Here is a 20,287-nt window from a genome sequence, read left to right on the forward strand (position 1 = left end):
CAAAACATTTTCACATAACTCTGCAATGTGATGTTAAACAGATTTAACACAGATTTAATACAAACATAATAAAACTAAGTTCCTCTAAATTTAAGTCTCCTTAGAACATGAATTATTTTTATTTTGATTGAAAACTGAAAAAGAAGTGTTCTTTCTGTACTGCTGAGCTGTTCTGTTTGTTTCCAAATTCTTCTTTAGAAGCCTTTTTTCCCCCTGAAACCTTAGTGATTTTCTCTCCTTTGATTTATTTCTTTCTGAATCATTGTCCCAGATCGTGTGTGCCTGCAAGGCTTAGTGAGCTGCTTGGAGTGGATCTCCCAGCCTGCCTCTGTTGGGGCTCTTTGCCATGGTGTGCCAGCTGTTTTGCCCTCTGTTTTGGCTGTGTGCAAAAGCACAATGCAGAAAGTACTTTGGATATGCAATGTGCATAAACACAGCGCATAAACAGGGCTGAAGAAGGTGATCCATTATGTCTCTCTGGCTGAGCAGGTTACTGTCCAATTGGGAGCAATTTTGTGATCTTGCCAGGTTCTGGAGTATGTTTCGCTTTCTTTACAAGTTCTTGGGTCACAGAAAATTGCACAGAGCTGGGGAGTTGCTGTGCAGGAGAAAGCAGAAGGGAGAAGAACGAGTTGTTGGCTGGGTGGCAGTGAAGGAAATGCTTGCAGTTCCGAAACTTGTAACTTACTTACATTTGGACAAAACCCACCAGTCAGTGATAAAGGTCTGGTTCCAATATTGCCCTTTGGATTTATCAGCTTCCATTTCCTAATTTCCAGTGACTGTGAGCAGTGGAAGTTTACATGCTGGCACTCCATACCCCAGCAGCCTCTGGGCAGCTGCCCCTGCTGGGCATTCTGACTGACTGAGCCCGTGCACTGCAGCAGGGCAGAGGGGCTGGCTCTGCTGTTCCTTTGGTGCAAGCACACCAGCACGTCCAGTCAAAAAATGTTCACTGCTGAAGTCCCTTGTGGCCAGTGTCATCTTCTAAAAGCTTCTCAGGAGAAGCATATTCTTCCCAAGTTCCCTTTGGCAACATGAGCAATTTTTTCTGCTATATTTTGTGGCTCATCCTTTGAATCATCCTTTAAGGATATGCCCTGGGCTAAAATCCTATTTGCACTATTAACTTTTATTCTGTAATAACTCATTTAAAAACATCAGATGGTCTCTAAATAGGTGTTTTATGAATGTTTTGTTAAAAAATAATAAATTCTGATCCTATTAAGTCAGAATTCTGCAGCCTCTGTAATGTAACCTTGACATTTCAAAGCTCTTTTTTAAAGACCTTGCACAGCCTTCCTGATGGATTGAGGAGTTTATTGTTTTATCAAAGGATACACTCAGAGGAACTGCTGATTATTTTATTCAAGTGGTAATGTCTTAACCCTACTTGCACCTCAGATGTGAGGTCTGTATAAATGTATAAATATATAGTGTATATAACTATATTTATATTCTTCAGAAACAAAAATGGCTTGCAATATCTAATTAGCTTTCTCTTTTTATTCTGCCTGATTAGTTTCAGTTATTTGATTTTGAATCAAATTGTTTTCTCTGATTAATTTTATAGTGTAAGTATTGAAATCTAATTTAGCTGTCTGAATAAACAATCTGTTTGGAGCTGGGAGGTCACTGATACTCCTTAGTCAGGCTATTTTCTGTAGGCAGTTCAGATGGCACGCAGGGCAGTAAAAAGTTAATGAAAGCACCCAAAATCTTATGAAAAGAGTTCAAATGAATTTGTGCTGGCATATATGAGCTTGTTAGCCCATGGACAGACTCAGTCCTTCAGCTCAGTATTTATTTAATCCAGACAGAAATCATACTGCCTGTGCAACTTTGTAAGGAGGAGGCATTTTTCTCAATTCCCTTTACCTAGGTATATGGCATTTCTATCTTTGCTACCAAACACAAAATTAGCTTGTTATAACACCCTCCTTGAACAGTGATGGAGTCCCACTAAAATACATCTTCTGACTCCAGGTTTAACACTGTGCCTCTGCTGCTGGAGCCAATATGTTGCTGTGAAAACTCTTGGTGAGTACTTACCCAGAATTATTGAAGGACTCGACCTTCTTCTGTGAAGTATTAGCAACATTATTGAGTTCTTTTTTAATAGTGTTTTTGTTATCTCTGCCCTTGTAAGTTGCTTCTTCCAAATGTTATGGCTTATTAGTTTATATGCTATTTCCATTGCAATTATAGCCAGAACAGGAAAGGTTTTTTACCTTTTTAGCATATTGTCACCATGCATCATTTTTAGATCCTCATTTCTCCTTATTAGAGGTTCTCTGGTCCCTCAGCTCTCACTGGATATCAAAGCATGTTCATGATATAAAGTAGCTAAAGTTTATGGAAGGATGTTATTGTATTAGTGACAGTCTGTGGTGTTTTATTGGGGATTGTGTGTTTGTGATTAGGTTAGGTAAGTGTAATATAAATGTACATAAATATCAGACACCTGGTACAGCCTCTGCTGGAATGACCTCATGGCTGTGCCAGGATATGAGAGATCTCTGCCTGGTACCCCTCACCTCCAGTGTGGTGCCACCCTCTTCTGGTGTTTTCTTCCCCTAGCATAGATAAATAGGGTGGGATGGAATGTGTGAGCTGAACAGCCTTGCTTGTCTGAGGAGAACTTGGGGCTTTTAAAAAAAACCCCAAACCATTGGAAGATAAAGTGAAGCAGATGAAAATTATTGATGGGGCCCTGAGATGATTATCCTAAAGAAAACAGTGTGATTTTCCTCATTTATTTCAATTTTCATTTTACTTATGTTCTGCTTGATGGCTGTGTGGCTGCTGCGTGTATTACCCAAGCACATAATAATTGAAATAATTGAAATAAGGTCAGCTGGCCAGAGGACAAATCAGTTTATGCAAAGCATTGACAAGAACCTCGGCACTACAAGTGCTCATGTGGCTTCAGTGTTCTTGGAGCTGATGTGGCATCATTTCTTTTAGTCTGAGAAGGACACATGGACTAAAATTGTAAACTCAAACATTAGGAGAGACTGGTCAGAATTTGTTTTTTCAGAGTCCTCTAGAGCAATCTGTGATACAAAATTATCTTTCTATACAATCACATATCATATCTTCTTATTCAATCATATTTCATTTTTAAAAGATGTTATAGTAGCGGTTTATTTACATTTTAGGGCATTTAAAATGTTTAAAAATATTGTACAATTTAAATATTAAAATAATTATAGTAAAAGCTGGTTACTGTTATTCTGAACCCATTTTGTCTGATTTCCCTGACAAAAAAGTGTCTACAGGCCAGACTATACTTTTTCTAAGATTGTCACTGGATTTCCTGGTAGATAATTAAAAGGAAAATGTGGGCATTTGATTCCCCAAATAGCAATACAAATAGTGAACTCTGAAGAGTATGTATTTGGGATATGAATAGTTGATTTTTCTTTTAAATTGGGTTTATAAGGCTATTGTTAGTAGTGTCATTTCCTTTTTCACTGCATCCTTGAGAGTGGGTGTTTGTAGATGCACTATTCTGAGAGCTCCTCATTGTAATATCCTCTCTGAGTAAAGGCAGGCAGCCTGTGCTAATTGCTTTACAGAGACACTCTGCAATGTAATATAAAATGTCACTTCAGCCCTGTTCATAAAGACCTGAGTTTCCAAATGTTCAGTGCATTACAATAAGTTTTGGGTTGGGCTAAATTGCACTATTGATTTTTTTGTAATTAGGTTTTAATGAATTGTATTCACTGAAGTTTACATTTGTTGAGGGACTTCAAAGATTGGATTGTGATCATTTAATTCACTTTATTTTTAAAATTTTTTTGGGTGTGTGTATCTAACAGTAGAGACCTCCTGGAAATATTTTCTAGGTGTCAGTATTTTTGTGTTGGCTTCTTTAAAGTCCAGCATCTGCCTTTCTCCAGTAAAATATGAATAAAATGCATAAGATTATAGGAATTTGGTTTTTCCAAGAGCTGATGAAGTATTCCACATCTTAGAAATGTATGTTTTCTTACTGTTTGCTCCCCTGTATCTTTTGGATTAAAATGCTTGACTGAAACTGGTCAATAAGGGTTTTGTTGGACTTTTGTTCTTTTATAGTAGCTTCTATTTGGATTAATCTTTATCACTGGGCACTAAGAAGCTGTTTTTCCTTGTTAATGCTTAATCAAATAGCATGGCAGCTGATAATCCCTTGTTCTGATTTAGTAACACATACTGCGTTCCAGGAGATTTTCTTATGCTGTTTTATTAAATTATGTGTTTTTGTAAGAAAAGCACATGTTCTACACCAATCCCAAAATGCTGATTTAATGATGCTTATACACCTTTGTTTATTCTTGAAAGGTCAGGGTCTCTGCTGTAACTTTGTGTTTATGATCCATTTCGCCCTCCTAAAGGAAAATCCCATTTTTTTCCCCCTAATGTAGTTAGATAATTTAAAAGTCACTAAACAATTAGAGATTAGGAAATTAGAGATTCTGTACCTGTGTGTGAGAGTTTCCTTTCTCTTCCCTATGCGAATTTACTGGATTTCCCCCATGCTGGAAATTAATAACTTTTGCTGAGTGTAGTCATGGCCCAGGAGGGTTTTCCTGTGGGCTGGGATGAGGCTGGGTGGGTCCAGCGATCCCTGCAGGGCAGGGCAGCACCACCCCTGCCCTGGGCAGCCCCTGCTCCTGGGCCCTTCTCTCTCTGAATGGGATCCCAGCTCATCCCAAACTCAGATTATCCTGTTCCCCCAGCTGCAGCAGCTCCCTCTGCCTATAAAGAACATTTCCCAGCCATCCCTGTGTGCTGTTTGCTGCTCTCAGTGTACCCAGCCCAGGACAGCTTGGCAGGGTTAGGGGGAACAAAGCTAAAGCATCCCAGAGGGATGTGACATATTAGCTTGACTGAGCTCCACAGCTTTTGGATTGGAATTTTGGGATGTACAATTGATTTGCAATACACAGAAATTGATGTACAAGTGGCTGGATAGAGGGACCTTCATGATTTCTTTGATGTTGATCTACTCTGTGACACTGAGTAAATAAATCACTGGATCTTGCTGTGCTTTTATTCTTCCTATATACCTTTAGTCTACGCTTTATATACAACCTGCAATATTTCAATATTTCACATCAAAAAGTAAATATTTCTTAAAAGAAAAAAACCAGTATTCCAGGTTGTGTTTAATTCTGTATTATTTGCACTTGCTTAGGTAGGAATAAGTCAAATTAGACTCAAAAACATTCACAATAATTCTAGAATGCTAAATTTTGCAATTTAATTTCAATAAACATGTTCATCAAGAGGATTTTTATCTTTCAAAAAAAATATTGCACATACCTTTAGTATCTTTTTAGACTAAGCCATCCCCTGGTGAATTTATGCTGCTGTTCTTAGCTAGAATCTATTATGTTTTCCACAAATATTTGGGCATAAGAGCCTGAATTAGGCAATTAAAAAAGACACAGAGCTTTTACAACTATTCTTAAATACTACTTCTAAATTTGTGCATAGCCATTTCCAGATAGAAATATGCACTTTGCACATGTGACTGTGCAGATTAAAGCCAACAATTTAAGTTTATGGTGTGAGTGCCCCTGCATGCAAGCCTTTATTTTAAAATTTGGTCATGCGCAACTTTGCTCTTTAATTAGGTTTTCTTTTTTATTATTATTTGAGAAAAAATTGCATATGCATATATTTGCATGTTTTGTGTCTGCTTTTAGAAAGTGTGACTGTAAATTGAACTTACAGAATGGTAGGGTACAGTTTGGATATATCCAAGTATGTAACCTATGTAAATAAAAGCAAGGATAAGGATCCCAAAGCGAACCTCAGGTCTGGCTAAAACTTGGAAAATTTCTTTTCCCTTTTGCTAAGTATGAAAGGAAATTTCAGATCATAAGAATGTGTGCTTTGTGCTTCCTCATTGTTTCCTCTGGAATACCTTTTCTTTAAATTACAGCTAATCTTGTTGTAACTCTCAGAATGTTTAATGCTGAAGTTAATTTCCTCTCTGGCTATGAAACGGTTTGCCAGTAATATTGGTTGTAATCATGGCAAGATGCACTTGTACAAAATAGTGATATTTGTTGAGATGTTAGCAGCTATTTACAAGGAGTGCTGCTGGCAGTGATTTTTGTTCTTTAGAGCATTTTAGTACAATGTTAGTAAGGGTATTTATGAGTCTCTGGGGCAGGACATGGAGAGAAGAAGAAATATTTGGAGACAAAAGCAAATATTTCGAGATGAGCAGCTTCCTTCTCCTTTCATCTTTGAAATATATCTTTGTTTTTTAATAAATTTTCTTTACAGATTCCTTCCCCTGTGACAGCCTCCTTCAGTTTAAATCCATGCAGTCTCGCAGGCCAGTACCAATTAGCTATTGGGCAATTTAGAGAAAAAAAAAATTACAGAAAAGCAACTCATTCTGCTCAGTTGCTGAATGAATTTCCAGACAGGCTAACCTTGATTTTGTATACATATAACTTTTAACTTCCTGAAAACTATAGAAGTCTGGTGTCTTCCAATGAAGTGAAACATGTCAGAATGAAATTGAAAGAAGGATGGAAGTAACAGGAAAACAATGCAATAGCAAAAAATAGTATGAGGAAAACCATAATTTTCCAGCACATAAAATCTAGAAATCATAGCATTAAAAAAGTTCTAAATAAACAAGGTTTACTCACATCATTACCTTGTCTGTTCCTATGTCAATACAGAAAAGATCTTTACCGCACATTTCCAAGGGTTTAATCCTTTTTAAAATACCTTAAATGACAGCATTTCACCGGGATGCTTAGAAGACTATTACATGGTCAGATACATCTAATTATCAGTATTTCCTTTCCAAATCCAGCCTTTGCTCTGTTGCATCCTATTATTCCTACCCTTTGAGCCACAATAAATAGGTTTTTCTCCCTTTCTTGGGGTGTTTGGGTTTAAGACACTTAAGGATACCTATCATTGATCCTTTAGCCTTGCTGAGAAGAAACTGCTCCAATGGTAGAAGATGTAGGAATAAAGCATTTTTAACTGCTGGATATAGTTTTCCTACACTGCACTGCCATTCTTTTGAATAGTATGAGGTATTAAAGTATGCGCTGTTTTCCTCCTAAATTCTTGTGTTAAAGTGGATTTTTTTAATTTGATCTTTTCAATTAACTTGTGTTACAATGGTTGGATCAGGCTGAGGATTTTCAAAATGTAAAAGTTGGCTTGCTTTGTAGGTTAAATATCCTCTAAACTGTTTTGTTATTTCTTCTTGATCCAGTGTCTCCAGGGGACCAGGTCCACCTCATTTCCAAGCAGCAGATACTAAACTGGTTTTCTGTGAGATGTGCTGCAGTTATTTACAGCTGCACACACTTCTTTGTTGAGGATATAATTATTCCTTACCATCAGTGATTTTTCTTTTTCTCTTGTTCTACCTTCTAGTTATCAATGTTGCTGTGTGTCTTGGAACTGCAGTTTTCCATGAAAGAAAGCCTGGTTTAGTCAAGATAAGTGACCCAAACCATACTAGATTGCCAGCATTCTTGAGGTAAGAAGGTTGCTTTTATCTTTGACACTTGCTGATGCTCCTATCTGCTTGTGTGTTTATACTCCATGGTGCATTGTCCTTGAAGCCCTCTCCTGTCTGATGACAACTTCTGCAACTGAAGGCAAACAGCTCCTGTATCACACACATTCCACCTCCCTATCACAGTAATTGTCATGTGTGAATCAAGGGAATTTCAAAATGACCTTTGCAGGCTGCCCAGAGATCTTGTGGAGTCTCCTTCCCTGGAGATATCCTAGAGCCAACCAGACACAGTCCTGACTAACATGCTCTATCTACAGCATCCTGCCAAGCAGGGAGGTTGGACCAGAGGACTTCCAGTAATTTTCCAACCCGTTTTGTGATTCTGTCCTTCAGTAAGAAAGAACTAATTTCCTTTTTGATGTTATTAATATTATTATCATTGCCTACTTTTAGAGAATAATTTCACATAGTATTTAGAAAATGCAGTCTGAGGGAGCTGTATAAATATTATTGGCATTATATCTGCAAAGATAAAGCAATTTAGTAATTACTGCGCCAGCATGGTTCATATTTAATATATTAATTATATTTGCATACATCAGGTATGTGCATGGAGACCTCAAAGTCATCTCTGTCAGATTCCATGAATCTGTGAGTCAGGTAAACATCTGCAGCCGGTACCAAAAGTGTGCTTAGTCAGGCAATTTATCAGCACCAGGATAAAACTGCTTCTCACAACCCTTCCCTGCTAATTGAGCCAGGACATAAAATAGCATCTGCAAATGTTTGCCTCTTGATCCCAAACCAAGGAATCATTGTCAGGCTGTTTGCAGAGTATACCTCAAATGAGATATGTTAAGAAAAGCACTAGAGCAGACAATTGAATGCAACTTTCTTAAGTACTAGAGGTAAGGCTGACTGATTAAGTCCGTATTAAATGTTATCATTGTTAAATCCAGCTTTATCCTCAGTAAAATATATATGGCTATTGCAGAAAACAATGTTTTCCTGGCAGTAAAAATCAGTGTCTGTCCATGGTTGCCTGCAAAAGACTTCTATTTTCACATTGATTGGTTTTTGTCTTGATAAGATTAATGGTGATTGTTAATGATTTTCATAATCACTACTGTAAGCCAGAGCTGAAGTTCTATGAAGATAAGGAAGTTTGTAAAAGTAAATATGATTTCAGATGATGTATACATGCACCTAAGCACATTCCCCATTTTTAAATTGCTCTCAAGCTCCTTGTTTCCAATACTCTTTGTTGTTTGCCAGTTACCTCCCTGGGCAGTGCCACAAAATATTAAAAACCTTCTCTGGAGTTGTAAGAGGCCACAGAGATCTGAGCAGGGAAAACACACTGTACAGTGGCTTTTTCATTTTAACCAAAAACTGACATCCTCCAACGCTAAAAATGGAACATTTTGTCAGGATGAAAGTTTTGCCCATGCAAATTACATTTCTACTAACAAACATGTTCTAGAAGCTGCATTTTAACTGCAGGAAAAATTGGTGCAGGCAAATAATTTGAACATTCTATTGGGTGAAAGTTGCTCATATTTTGCTGGATCCTTAGACAAACTAATGTGAACTGCTTGTATAGGCTTGCTGGGCTTCATCCTTTAGACACAAGGACAGTGATCTCCAGACAGTATATTCATAACATAATTAAAACAACCATTTCAGGGATCCCCCAGCAAGTCTCAACAGGCAATATCATTATCACTTGAACTAACTTTGCTACTAAATAAGTTTTATGTGATGAGCTCATGGCCATGTCTAATTGGCTGGACATCTAAGCATTTCACATGAAAATGGGCTTGAACTTACTCGTAGAATGTAGTTGTGACAAATATTAAATCTGTAATGGTAATCAGGCAGTAAACTAAAGGGATGGGTTTAAAGACTCATTTTTAGATACAGAATGCAGATGATGGAGAAAGCATCTGTTTTTACAAGTCATATTCCTTATATGTGAATACAACTGCTGTAGCTATTTTCTATTCTAATGAGGTCTCTGAATTATAAAATAAATCTGTTTTTCCTGTTTCATTGGCCAGCAGAGATGGTCAGCTTCCTTCCTTTCATCTTCTCATCATCTATCTCTTCTTGTTTATCACAATTTATAGACTACACTTCTAGAACTTCCTTTCTTCTCTATAAGAGGTTGAAAGAGAAATTCAAATGAGTCTGGAGATAAGTAGTCAATTCATCTAGTTTATCTTCTTTAAATTGACTTTTGTTCATCACTTGAGTTGTTGCTTCATAATTAGGAACAGAGATCATCCAGGAGTAAGGTACTGACCTTCAATTTTAATGAAGTATTATGGGAGTCTTAGTCTTAAACACTTTATTTGCCATTGTTATAACAAACAAACTATGGCAATAAATGGTTCATATGGATCAGCATTTTAGGAAGTTTATTTTTAAGAAAGAAAATTCTTTTTGAATTTTTAAAAAGCAGTATTAACAGCAAAATAAAATTCAATTTTAAGGCACAAAAATATCTCTTGAAAAAACACAGAAATTCCCAGAACATTTCAAAAGTAACTGTTGATTATGTCTAATCAATAGATATCAATTCTTAAAACTGGAAACACTTCTATCTCATTCCAGCTAGATGGGGCTCTATATGAACTACTGGAACTGTTTGTTTTCTTTCCATAAAACCAGTTAAATATTAAATTTTATTAATTGATCTTAGTTCTGAAGGTGACATTTTCTTCTCCTGTTTCCCATAGTATCTGTAAAGGGATAAGCACTGCCAGCATTAATGAAGGGAAAATGTAATGTTCCCTTCCAGATGTAATGTTTTAGGATTTCAGTAAAGCTTTCAATACTGTCTCTTGCAGTATCCTTCTGGATGAAGTATGGCACATCAGGGGGACAAGCACGTGGTGTGAGCCCCTGGCACAAAGGTTGGGGTGACCGTGGGGCCCAGGCAGGGCATTGTCCCACTCTGCTCGGGGCTGGGGTGGCCTCACCTCCAGGGCTGGGACAGCTTTGGAGGCACAATGGAGGACAGACTGAGCCATTAGAGAGTGTCCAAAGGGGGCCACAATAGAGGATGGACATTGAGCCATTAGAGAGTGTCCAGAGGAGGACATGAGGATGGTGAAGGGCTTTGAGGAGAAGCTCTGTGAGGAGCAGCTGAGGATGCTTGGTCTGTTCAGCCTGGAGCAGAGGAGGCTGAGGGGAGACCTCAGTGCAGGTACAGTTTCCTTGAGAGGGGAACAGGAGGGGCAGGCACTGATCTTTGCTCCATGTGACAGTGTGAGGAACTGAGGGACAGGAGCTGAGGGAATGGCATGAAACTGTCTCAGGGAGGTTTAGGTTGGATATCAGGAAAAGGTTCCTTCCTCACCAGAGGGGGGCTGGACACTGACCAGGCTCCCCAGGGCAGTGGACACAGCACCAGCCTGACAAAGCTCAGGAAGACTTTGGACAATGCTCTCAGGCACAGGGGGAAGTGCTGGGCTGTCCTATGAGGGATCAGGAGCTGAACTTCAAAGATATTTGTGGGTCTCTTCCAACTCAGGATAGTCAATGAATATCTATATATACTGTGATATTTTATGAATAAATAAAACCTGATATCTTAGTTATATACATGGAAATTTCTGCTTTTAATTTTTGAGAAATCTAAAAAGTGAGAAATTTAGAGAAATCTAAATCTAGTGAATGAGAAACTGACCTTTGTGCATGTGTAAAAAAATCTGTACCTTCCTTCTTCTGACTTTGTGATGTTGTTTATTTTAAATTGTTGCTTGGAAAAGCGCTGTTTTAAATTTCCAAAATTCACTCAAAGGGGAAAAAAATGTAAGTTCGGAGCTTCACTGAAATCAGTGTGTGTGACCTTCGGCTTTACCTAAAGCTTTACTTACTTTTGGGATGCATCGGTTTACCATATCCCAAAAAAAGATATTGTATGTCAGCGAAATTGCCCTCTAGAAATGCCCATTTCTTTCCATTGCCTGTAAAGTGATTTCAGGCAACTACCTAGATACAGATGTCTGTGCAGATTCAGACACTTAGCAGACAAGTGGAAATGCCCCTTTTATGCTGCCCTTCCCATGGCTATCTCTTGACTTCAAGGACTGAGCTCTAATATTTATCCTCAATTAATGCAGGAATGAAAACATGATTTTCATTTGCTTTCCACTTCTATTTTAAGAAAGGAAACAATAGTTTTGAGGGAAATCTGGAATTGGTTTATGTTAGTACTCAATGACACATCATTTAGATGAGGGTAAATATTAGGAATTTAGACTTTAGCACAAGAATAATAGATTTTTATTTCTTGAAGGAAAATCGTCTATTTGCTTTACTGCCAAGCATTGACTCTTTCAGTATGTTCAAGCCTAGAAGGCTGAAAACAATGACACAGATGTGATTCACATAGGGCTCAGCAGCATGGTGCTTCAGTGTTCTGGCTTGTTGGAAAGCTTCCAGGGGATTTAGGAAAAGAACATACTGAAGAAATACAAACTGTTATTTTGCCAATTAGTTGGAAAGAAGTGTTTTTTCAGCATGATTCAAATTCGCTTTGTTAATTGTTATTTACTTTCATCAAAATTTCCCACACAACAAAATATTTAGTCACAGACCTGTTATCTATATACCTGTTATAGTTAAAATGGTTATGTATGAATCCAAAGACTTTTAGAATACCCTGTTTATTAAGGGCTTTATGTGTCTCCTAGGTGATTGTAGGAACAAAGTGGCAATATACTGCATCACAACAAGGTAAATCCATTGTTACTTTAGGAATTTAGTTGTTGGAGCCTGGTTTGTGTTTTGTACAGGGAATTTATTTGACTATTTTTCACCTGTAAATACTAATCACAAGACTATATGTAATAGGTTCTTTTCTGGAACATGATTACTAACACACAGGCTTTGTGAGGTGGTGAAAAGGACTGTAGGAAAATACTTTTCAGCGATGCTGCCCTCCTTGCCTGGTGTCCCTAAGAACTGGTGTCACCAAACACAGACCAGTGTGGAGGCATTTTTATAAAGTGTAGTTAAGTCATCTTGGTTATGTAAGATTAAGACATATCAAAGTTTTCTCAATCTTTAGATGAATCTATTAAAGATACAAAAATTTTCAGATCAAAATCAGGAGTGGTGTTACAGGGAGGACCTTCCAGGCTTTTCACATAGTAATAAAATATGATACAAGGCAGCAAGGTGTCAATAAATCTACAGGATAAAGGTCAGGTTTACATCCATGGACAGAGCCAGCAAATACATTTGTTCCTGCAATGTCTGTGTTTAAATGCCACCCTCTGATGAACCTGGTGCAGAAATACACTTCTGGGTTTGATGAGATGTCAGTTTTGTTCAGTGCTGATCAAATAAGATGAATGAAAGTGAAACAAGAGCAAAAATATTACTTCTGTCATTTATTTTTTATGCATTACAGGAAGTGGGTCAGTCAGTGAGATTTCTCTTAAACAAATAGCAATCACTGCACAATATCACCCATTGATCTATTTCACAGCAGGCAATGGCCTTTTTGTCAGAAAGGACACACAATTCAAATACCACAGAAGACGTAGAAATGCCCATGACAGATTTAAAAAGTGTCTTCCCCTTCTTTTACTTGCCAGCCATTCTCCACAAATCAATCTTGGCTGTAGAGCCAGGGCATTGCAAAAACACTTCCACATCTATAAGGAAGGCAGATATTCTAGAAAAAAAAAAAGTGTCATGTAAATATTGTCTAAGGTAGAGGAAATCACCATTTAGTAAAAATGATCTGTTTGCTATGATATGTACATTTAAAAAAAGACCAGAGCAAACTGCAATACACATGAGTCATTTTGTGTAACTGTAGCAATTTGAAGAGCCAATACTTAGGATGAATGATGTATCCTATCATTAATTCAACTTCAGAAAATGTTATCAAATGTGAGAGTCTATATATCCCATAGGACTGCAAATATTTCTTAAAAAAATATTTGTGGATAGACGGTTCTGAAAATGGGATACTTCCCTTTATACTTAATTTGTTTGTGAAATGATTTTAAATCATTGAAGAGCAATATCCAGCTTTGAATGATTCCAAGCAACTTTCATGTGTCTGAAATGAGGCAACTAAATTCCAATATCACCATCTAAATAAATAAATGACTTGAGTTCCTAAGAATTTATAACCTGTGTGGAGGTAAATGTTATTTCCAGTTTATTACCTGTGTGTCAGCACAGCTGAAAGGCAAGACCAGTTATTCTCTAATAGTATTTTACAGTCAAATGTGGAAGGTCTTCTTTATAGGAGTTATTTATTCAAATAACTGAATTATTTCCCTTTGCTTGACAAGTTGCTTTGGTTGACCATAAAATTCATAGATAATATCTTCATCTGAAGATCTGTATTTTAATGCCACTGCACCCATAAGCAGAGTTGTTCTGATTTAATTCTAAAGACTTTGTTGCTTTGGTATAATATTTGTGGGAGGCAAATAATAAAACCTGTAACACATAATAACCGTCTGAAATAACATTCCTCTACTAATGAACCAAAATGTGTACAAAATACTGAGAGCTTTTCACATCCAACTGAAATCTAGGTTTACAGATAGCCTGCAATCTTCACTTTATCATTTTTCTTTTTAGAGGCAAAAATAACCCTCACTTTCCTCTTCAAAAGAGGGGAGGAGGATAACAGCACTAAAGAAAGGAAAAGAGGGTTATAGAAACAAGTTAAAAGGAGGAGAAAAAAATCTTACATTTATGTGGCTGATTTCTTCCTGCTCTGTCCACTTGTTGGAGTATATATAGATATTTAACTATTTACCATTCAATATGAAAAGCCTGCAGACCTTAACCATGGTAACCATTCTATCACTTGCTCTTTAATATATTATTTATTCATGTGCCTTATTCTTGCAATTTCCAGCAAGGCAATTAAAAGCATATGTTCATGTCTTCTACTGTATTAAGTTTTTAGGAAAAAAAATCAAGATATAATACATTTTACATTCTCAATAGTTCTGCAGCTTTTCAGAATCTTTTTAAAACTTGAAGCAGCCATAACAAGAGAAAATCTGAGAATGACTCTCATTGTGGCAAATCTGGAGCCCATGAGAATGACTTCTTTTACTCTTTCTCTCCATTGTATTTTAAGAACATAGCATCATTTTTATTCTATTTTAATCAATAAAAATAAAATAATATTGGTATTTGAGGATTTTACTGTGCTTTCCATTATGACTCTATTTTATATGGCACCAGGTAGCATCTTTACTTAAGTGATATGCTGTTATGAAATGGAATTGTTAATGAGTATAAATTCACAATATTTTAGGACAATGGTACAAGATAGGTATAACATACACACTTGTATTAAATAATACAAAAGTAAAACAAACCCAAGACTCTTTTAAAGACTGGCTAGAGGTCTCCAATGTCCATACCAGATATTCTAATGTGAAAGCTTCCTGTGGGAGGAGGATAGCTGCACTTCCCAAGTCCGTTTTTATCTCAGATCTGCGAGATTGTTGCTCTCCCTAAAGCTCCTTCCTTACCATCACTACTTTATATAATTGACCTTTTAACAGTGAGGGGAGCGGAGGGGATGTGGTAAAGGAACTTTCTATATCCACTCAGTGAGACTTTTGGCTGTGTCCTCTTTCACCATTGCAGGGACAGTGGCTGAGAGTGTTGCAGTAACAATGAACTTGGTGGCTGTCCTTCAGACATAGCAATAGTCTTGAAAATTTTGAAGACAGCAAGCATTTGATAAGCCTGTAGTGGGCTATCCCATGGATTTCTTCTTGCAGTGGCAAATATTTCAGCTCACCTTTGCTGACTAAGCAGTTGCTTTTATATATGGTTTCCAGTAGTGCCTTATAAATGACTTTAATTTACAGTTCATTACATGTCTATGCCTCTAAATCCCCATGCAATAATTTGTATCCTTTCCCTTGATAGCTGAATTGTTTGTAATTTTTCTAATGGTAACTTCTTGGTAATCCAATCCAACGACTTCTTTCCATTGCTTTTGAATAGTAAATCTTTAGGCATTTTTTTATTCAAAAATGCCTAAAAATTACCTATTATCATAGGTACTTATTTTGTAATTCTTTTTAATGTGGTTAACACAAACAGTATTATTCTTACACTTCCTTGGGGAAGAAAAATGCACCACAAAAATGTATTTCTTTACATTAATACAAAATACAACATTTAGTTAGATTTGCTAGTGTAGCTGACAAATTATCTGCATATTCTATAAATGGGGCACATATATCACAGCTGCTTGCACTTTAGTTGGAGCTTTATGGTGCCTTACTACTGTATAAACATCAGTGTAAAAAAGGGTTTATTTCCAAATAATAGAGCTTCATCTTACTCAAGTCTTTATGTGGGTTTTTAGTATTCAAAACTCTGCAATACAATTGCTGGGACTTTAGATTCACAAGAGAATATTTGTGTAAAGGAAACTCTGTGGAAAAATCCAAAAGGAACATATCTAAGGGAAAGGTTAGAAAAGGATTACAAACCCTATGATGGCCATGTTTTATGAAGAAATTTTCTCTTCACAATGTCAGTAAACCACTTCACATTATGGGCATGGAACTTCAAATATATCTATAATGTAATGAAGTATATTTGAAGGATAAGTCAATCCTGCCAATTTGTTAATGACATTTTTTTACATCTAATTTTCCATACCTGACTCTAATGTCATTTCCTATCACGTCAAAAATGAAAAAGTACATGTAATAGTTGCTTTGCCCTCTCTACTTGATGAAAAGGTTTTTTAAAAAATTAGAATGTTCACTAACACCTACTAAATGCTTTCTAGCTCTTACTATGATAGGGAATTTTTGAAAAATCTGTTTTGTTTGAGAAGAGTTATAAAAATGTGTCGAAATGCAGGCCAAATTTGTTATAGTCTTTTAAGCTTTGTGAAATGAATCTACTGTTTTGCACAGTTGCTAAATACCAGATATATTAAGCTCATGCCACACCTTAAATCTTCTATTAAAATCTTCACAAAGCTATAAAATGAAATTAATGAAACAAATTAATGGGCATAATTCAGTCCATTAAATTTGCCCTTTTACCCTGTGTAAATAGAAGTTTGCCAATTTTTATGGCAGTAGTATCTAGACCCTTATGGGTGGATGTAACATCTTTGTAATCGTTGACATTTTATGTATTCAACTGTTTTACCTTTCTTTCTTTTACTGCTGTAGTGACTTTTTCCCATGTCCAAACTATCATTGGAATATGAAATTTCTTTCTGAATTACCTTACTATCTTCAAAGCTTGTAATTCTGAGTGCAGAACGTCCTTCCTTTATCAGTGCAAGCAGAAATGGAGCAGAAGTTTATGGCTGCTTCTGTAAGTAAGGTCATCAGCACACTAAAGTTCAGAGCATGTGAGCAGACATCCTAATAAACATGGAAGGTTTAAATGAGGCAGACAGTTTTTGTGGGATGTTCATAGTCCCTTTATGGCAGGTTTTGTTCCATTTTTTTTCCCTCCCAAAGCAAAGCCTGGCATCCAGAAATTTGTTTAAGGCCTTCCATTTCTCTAAATTCTTGGCATTTTTCCATGTTTAGATTCAGATTTTAGGATGTGAAAAAGGCAGGCCTATTGTAATCACCAATAAGTGGCAACTTCTGTGACCTTGGCTTTTGTATATTGCAGATAGTAAAAAATTCAAAAGTAATTATGGGAAAATTTGATTCATCATCTGTAGTCCCTACATGCCCAGTCATCATAAATAATTAGGGAGAGGAAAGACAAATATGCAGAAGTTCAATTAAAACATCACTCTGTCAGTTAGAATAAAATATGATCATAAAAATTCTATTAAAAATAAATTTTAGGATAGAAGTGTTCCCTAAATTTCTGTCAATGTAGTTTTCTGAATTTTTGCCTCCATTCTTTTGGTGCCCCAGGTCACAGATAACTTTCCTTATGTGCAGTTTAATTTGTTCTGACTTTCTTAAGAAACTGTCCTGATTCCATGTAAATAGACATGTCACAGGTAGTAATTGAAAATTGACAAGAAGTTGGACATTTTACCAATCACCTACCCTCACTTTGTTTTTTGGATGGCTTTACTCATTATCCTTCAAAAAAGAACACAGGATCTTACTGGCTGTAGTCAAAGTTACGGAAATACTCATTGAGACAGTTTTTCCACATTCCTGCTGCTTTTTGCATTCCTCACATAAATACACATGCACCTGGCATTTATGCCTGCAGGATTGGTTCTGGCTGAGATGTAATAAACAGGGGAAAAATTCTGTTAAGGTAGGATTTATCTTTTCTCTAGTGATGTCACATCACTTTAAACTAGGTTAGTGACCCTGGGAATAGGAAAGGAAAGTTCAGTTTGTGTCTGTTTTCTCTTCTGAGTCTACTGAAAGTGCTCTCCTAGCAATATGAGTATTCTCTCTGGTCAGTTCATCAGAAGTAGCTGAGTCAGATATCATAAAATAACTAACCCACACGCACTTGCTAAAAGCTCAAGCACATCATACTCATTGTTTAATTTCTTTAATAGCTACAGGTTTATTGTAGCAATAAAATATGCTGTAGCATGTCAATTCAAAAACACTGTTCCTTTGTAAAGAGGCTGTTCAGAGATTATCAAAGTACCACTCAAGAAAGCAGATACTCTGTGTTAGTGAAAAGACTGAGAGTTTTCATCTAGGCTGCAGAATTTATCCTGAAGAAATCTGTGGTACAGAGAGCTGAATGTATGTATCTACATTTTAATTAAAAGTTAAGAAGTTAGAGTCCTGGCTGCCCTGAAATGTCACTGAGTTACTATTGGAACAGACACAGCTGATGTCAATAGTCATTTTCAAACTCTGCTGAATCTGAAGGAGGGTGAGAGATCAGTGTTAAGTGAGAAGTTACTGATGTAACCCTCATGGGCACAGCTGAGAATGTTTGTGCTGAAGGAGAGGATCACAAAAGAAAATTGTTCTCAGACAAAGTGTTTATGATTAGTGAGGACATAAATGGAGCCCAAAGAAAATGTTAAATAAAAAAATTTGAAAGTGGTCATACAAAATCAAGAGAGCAAGTCAGAATAGAAGATGGCACCAGAGAGAGTAGTCACTCAGGAGAGATGTCTGGGAAAGAATCTTATTGATGGGAGATTTCACACCACCAACTAAGGTTATTAAATCAGAAACCAGAGAAATCCTGAGAGAAGAAAAGCATGTGATTGATGTGAGTAAAAATATTTTGAAGAAAATAGAACATTGTTGAATAATATTGATTGTGCAGGGGAAATAAACCATATCCATGAAAAGCTGATGTAACAACTCCCACTGAAAGGGTCAAAAATACATATTTCAAAATTGAATTATATCCTAAAAGAACTCAAAATTGATAAGGGTATAGGGAATAAAACTGGACAGTGACCTTCCAGTTGGATGAACTGGATGACTGCAAAGGAAAGGTGGCTGGGGGAGTGTAGGAACTACCCAACAATTTCTGTAGTGTTGCATGTCAGCTTGTTAAACACTGGCAAGGATTTAAAAGAACACAGTCAATAGAGAGGGTAAGGTATGGAGGCCTCATAAATGGGATTTATAACAGAATTTGAGTGACTTTCTTGCTGCTCTTAGAGATACTTATTGTGGTGAGAAAGATGGAGTATGAATATATAAAGAAGGTGTTGAAGATGAAACCAATATCAGAAAAAGAGGTTAATTATTTTAGTAGTTTAATTGTATCACAATCAGAAGCCATTGATGGATTTTCAGGAGTAATGCTTGAGTGATTTGTCTAATAGATGAGTGGTGCTTTCAAAAATATTTTAAGATTAAAATTCTCAGATTGATTTGGTTTTCCTTAACATTAATAATCAAGCTATAACATAGTTTTTCTCTTTCAATGGTGCTTGAGTAATTTCTTCTTTAAATCCTTTGTTAGCCCTGCCCAAACACCACTTTAATCTCATTTTTTGCCCTAAATCTCAATTCATCTTCTTCCTCTTTTTCTTCCCACAATTGTACAACTCTGTGCTCTTCTTCGTACCCACATACTGCCTGCTAAATCTGCAACACTTTAATTTCATCAGGCACTTGATCTTCCCAACCCACTGCCACTCCCTGTTTCCTTGGCACTCACTGGGCAACACCACTGAGAAATGGGAATGGAAGGTAAAGGTGGCAGGGGTGCAGCTCTGCTTTGAGTGGTGTGGGTCTGCTCCTGCATGGAAGAGCTTCTCTTACAGGAAAGTCTGATGGGTTAAGAGGCAGTGAACCCCAGTAGTTTGGTGTGTGCCAGTTCTTCAGTGCTGCACTAAGCTTTGGGGCACCATTTCAGTGCTGAGAGGGTGCCCTAGAGAAGACCACAGTCAGCCCAGATGGCAGTACTTGTCTGTCTGGTACCTTCCCCAAATCTGTTTCTTAAAGTTATGTGCCATATTTCTGCTCAAAATGCAGAGTTTTCCAGGTTTGGCCAGCAAATGCTTGTTGTTTTGAGATTTTCCAACCTGCATTTTGAGCTGTGCTCTGCAATCAGCTGAACAAATGTTCCCCAGCTGAAGCTCTTTGTGTGGGGCTGTGCAAGAGGGAAGGGGCAGAGCTGGTGGCAGAGCTCCTCCCAGGTGAGGGGAGGAAAGTGTCTGATCTTAGGTCTTGTCCAGGAACCACATCCTGGGAGGTGCAGAGCAGCTCCCTGTGCACTCTCAGCTTTCACTTTGTTCTGTAGGTTCACATCCACCCTGGGTGTGCTCAGGAGCCCTCCCTGCCCTGACAGTCCTGGCACACAGGTGGCCTTTTCCTTGTGCTGCGCGTTGGA

General features: G+C 37.1%; 1 long non-coding RNA gene across 2 annotated transcripts in view; it reads left to right on the forward strand.

Annotated features, from left to right (window-relative positions):
* The window catches only part of LOC131563641 (uncharacterized), a 117,815-nt gene that overhangs the window by 56,917 nt on the left and 40,611 nt on the right, over nt 1-20,287 (forward strand). For both annotated transcript variants that reach the window (XR_009275305.1, XR_009275306.1), the window contains exon 3: nt 7,414-7,519. This is a non-coding gene — a long non-coding RNA (uncharacterized LOC131563641). The remainder of the gene's footprint in view (nt 1-7,413; nt 7,520-20,287) is intronic.

Source organism: Ammospiza caudacuta, chromosome 13 (assembly GCF_027887145.1).
Source record: "Ammospiza caudacuta isolate bAmmCau1 chromosome 13, bAmmCau1.pri, whole genome shotgun sequence".
In the NCBI taxonomy this organism is placed as follows: domain Eukaryota; kingdom Metazoa; phylum Chordata; class Aves; order Passeriformes; family Passerellidae; genus Ammospiza; species Ammospiza caudacuta.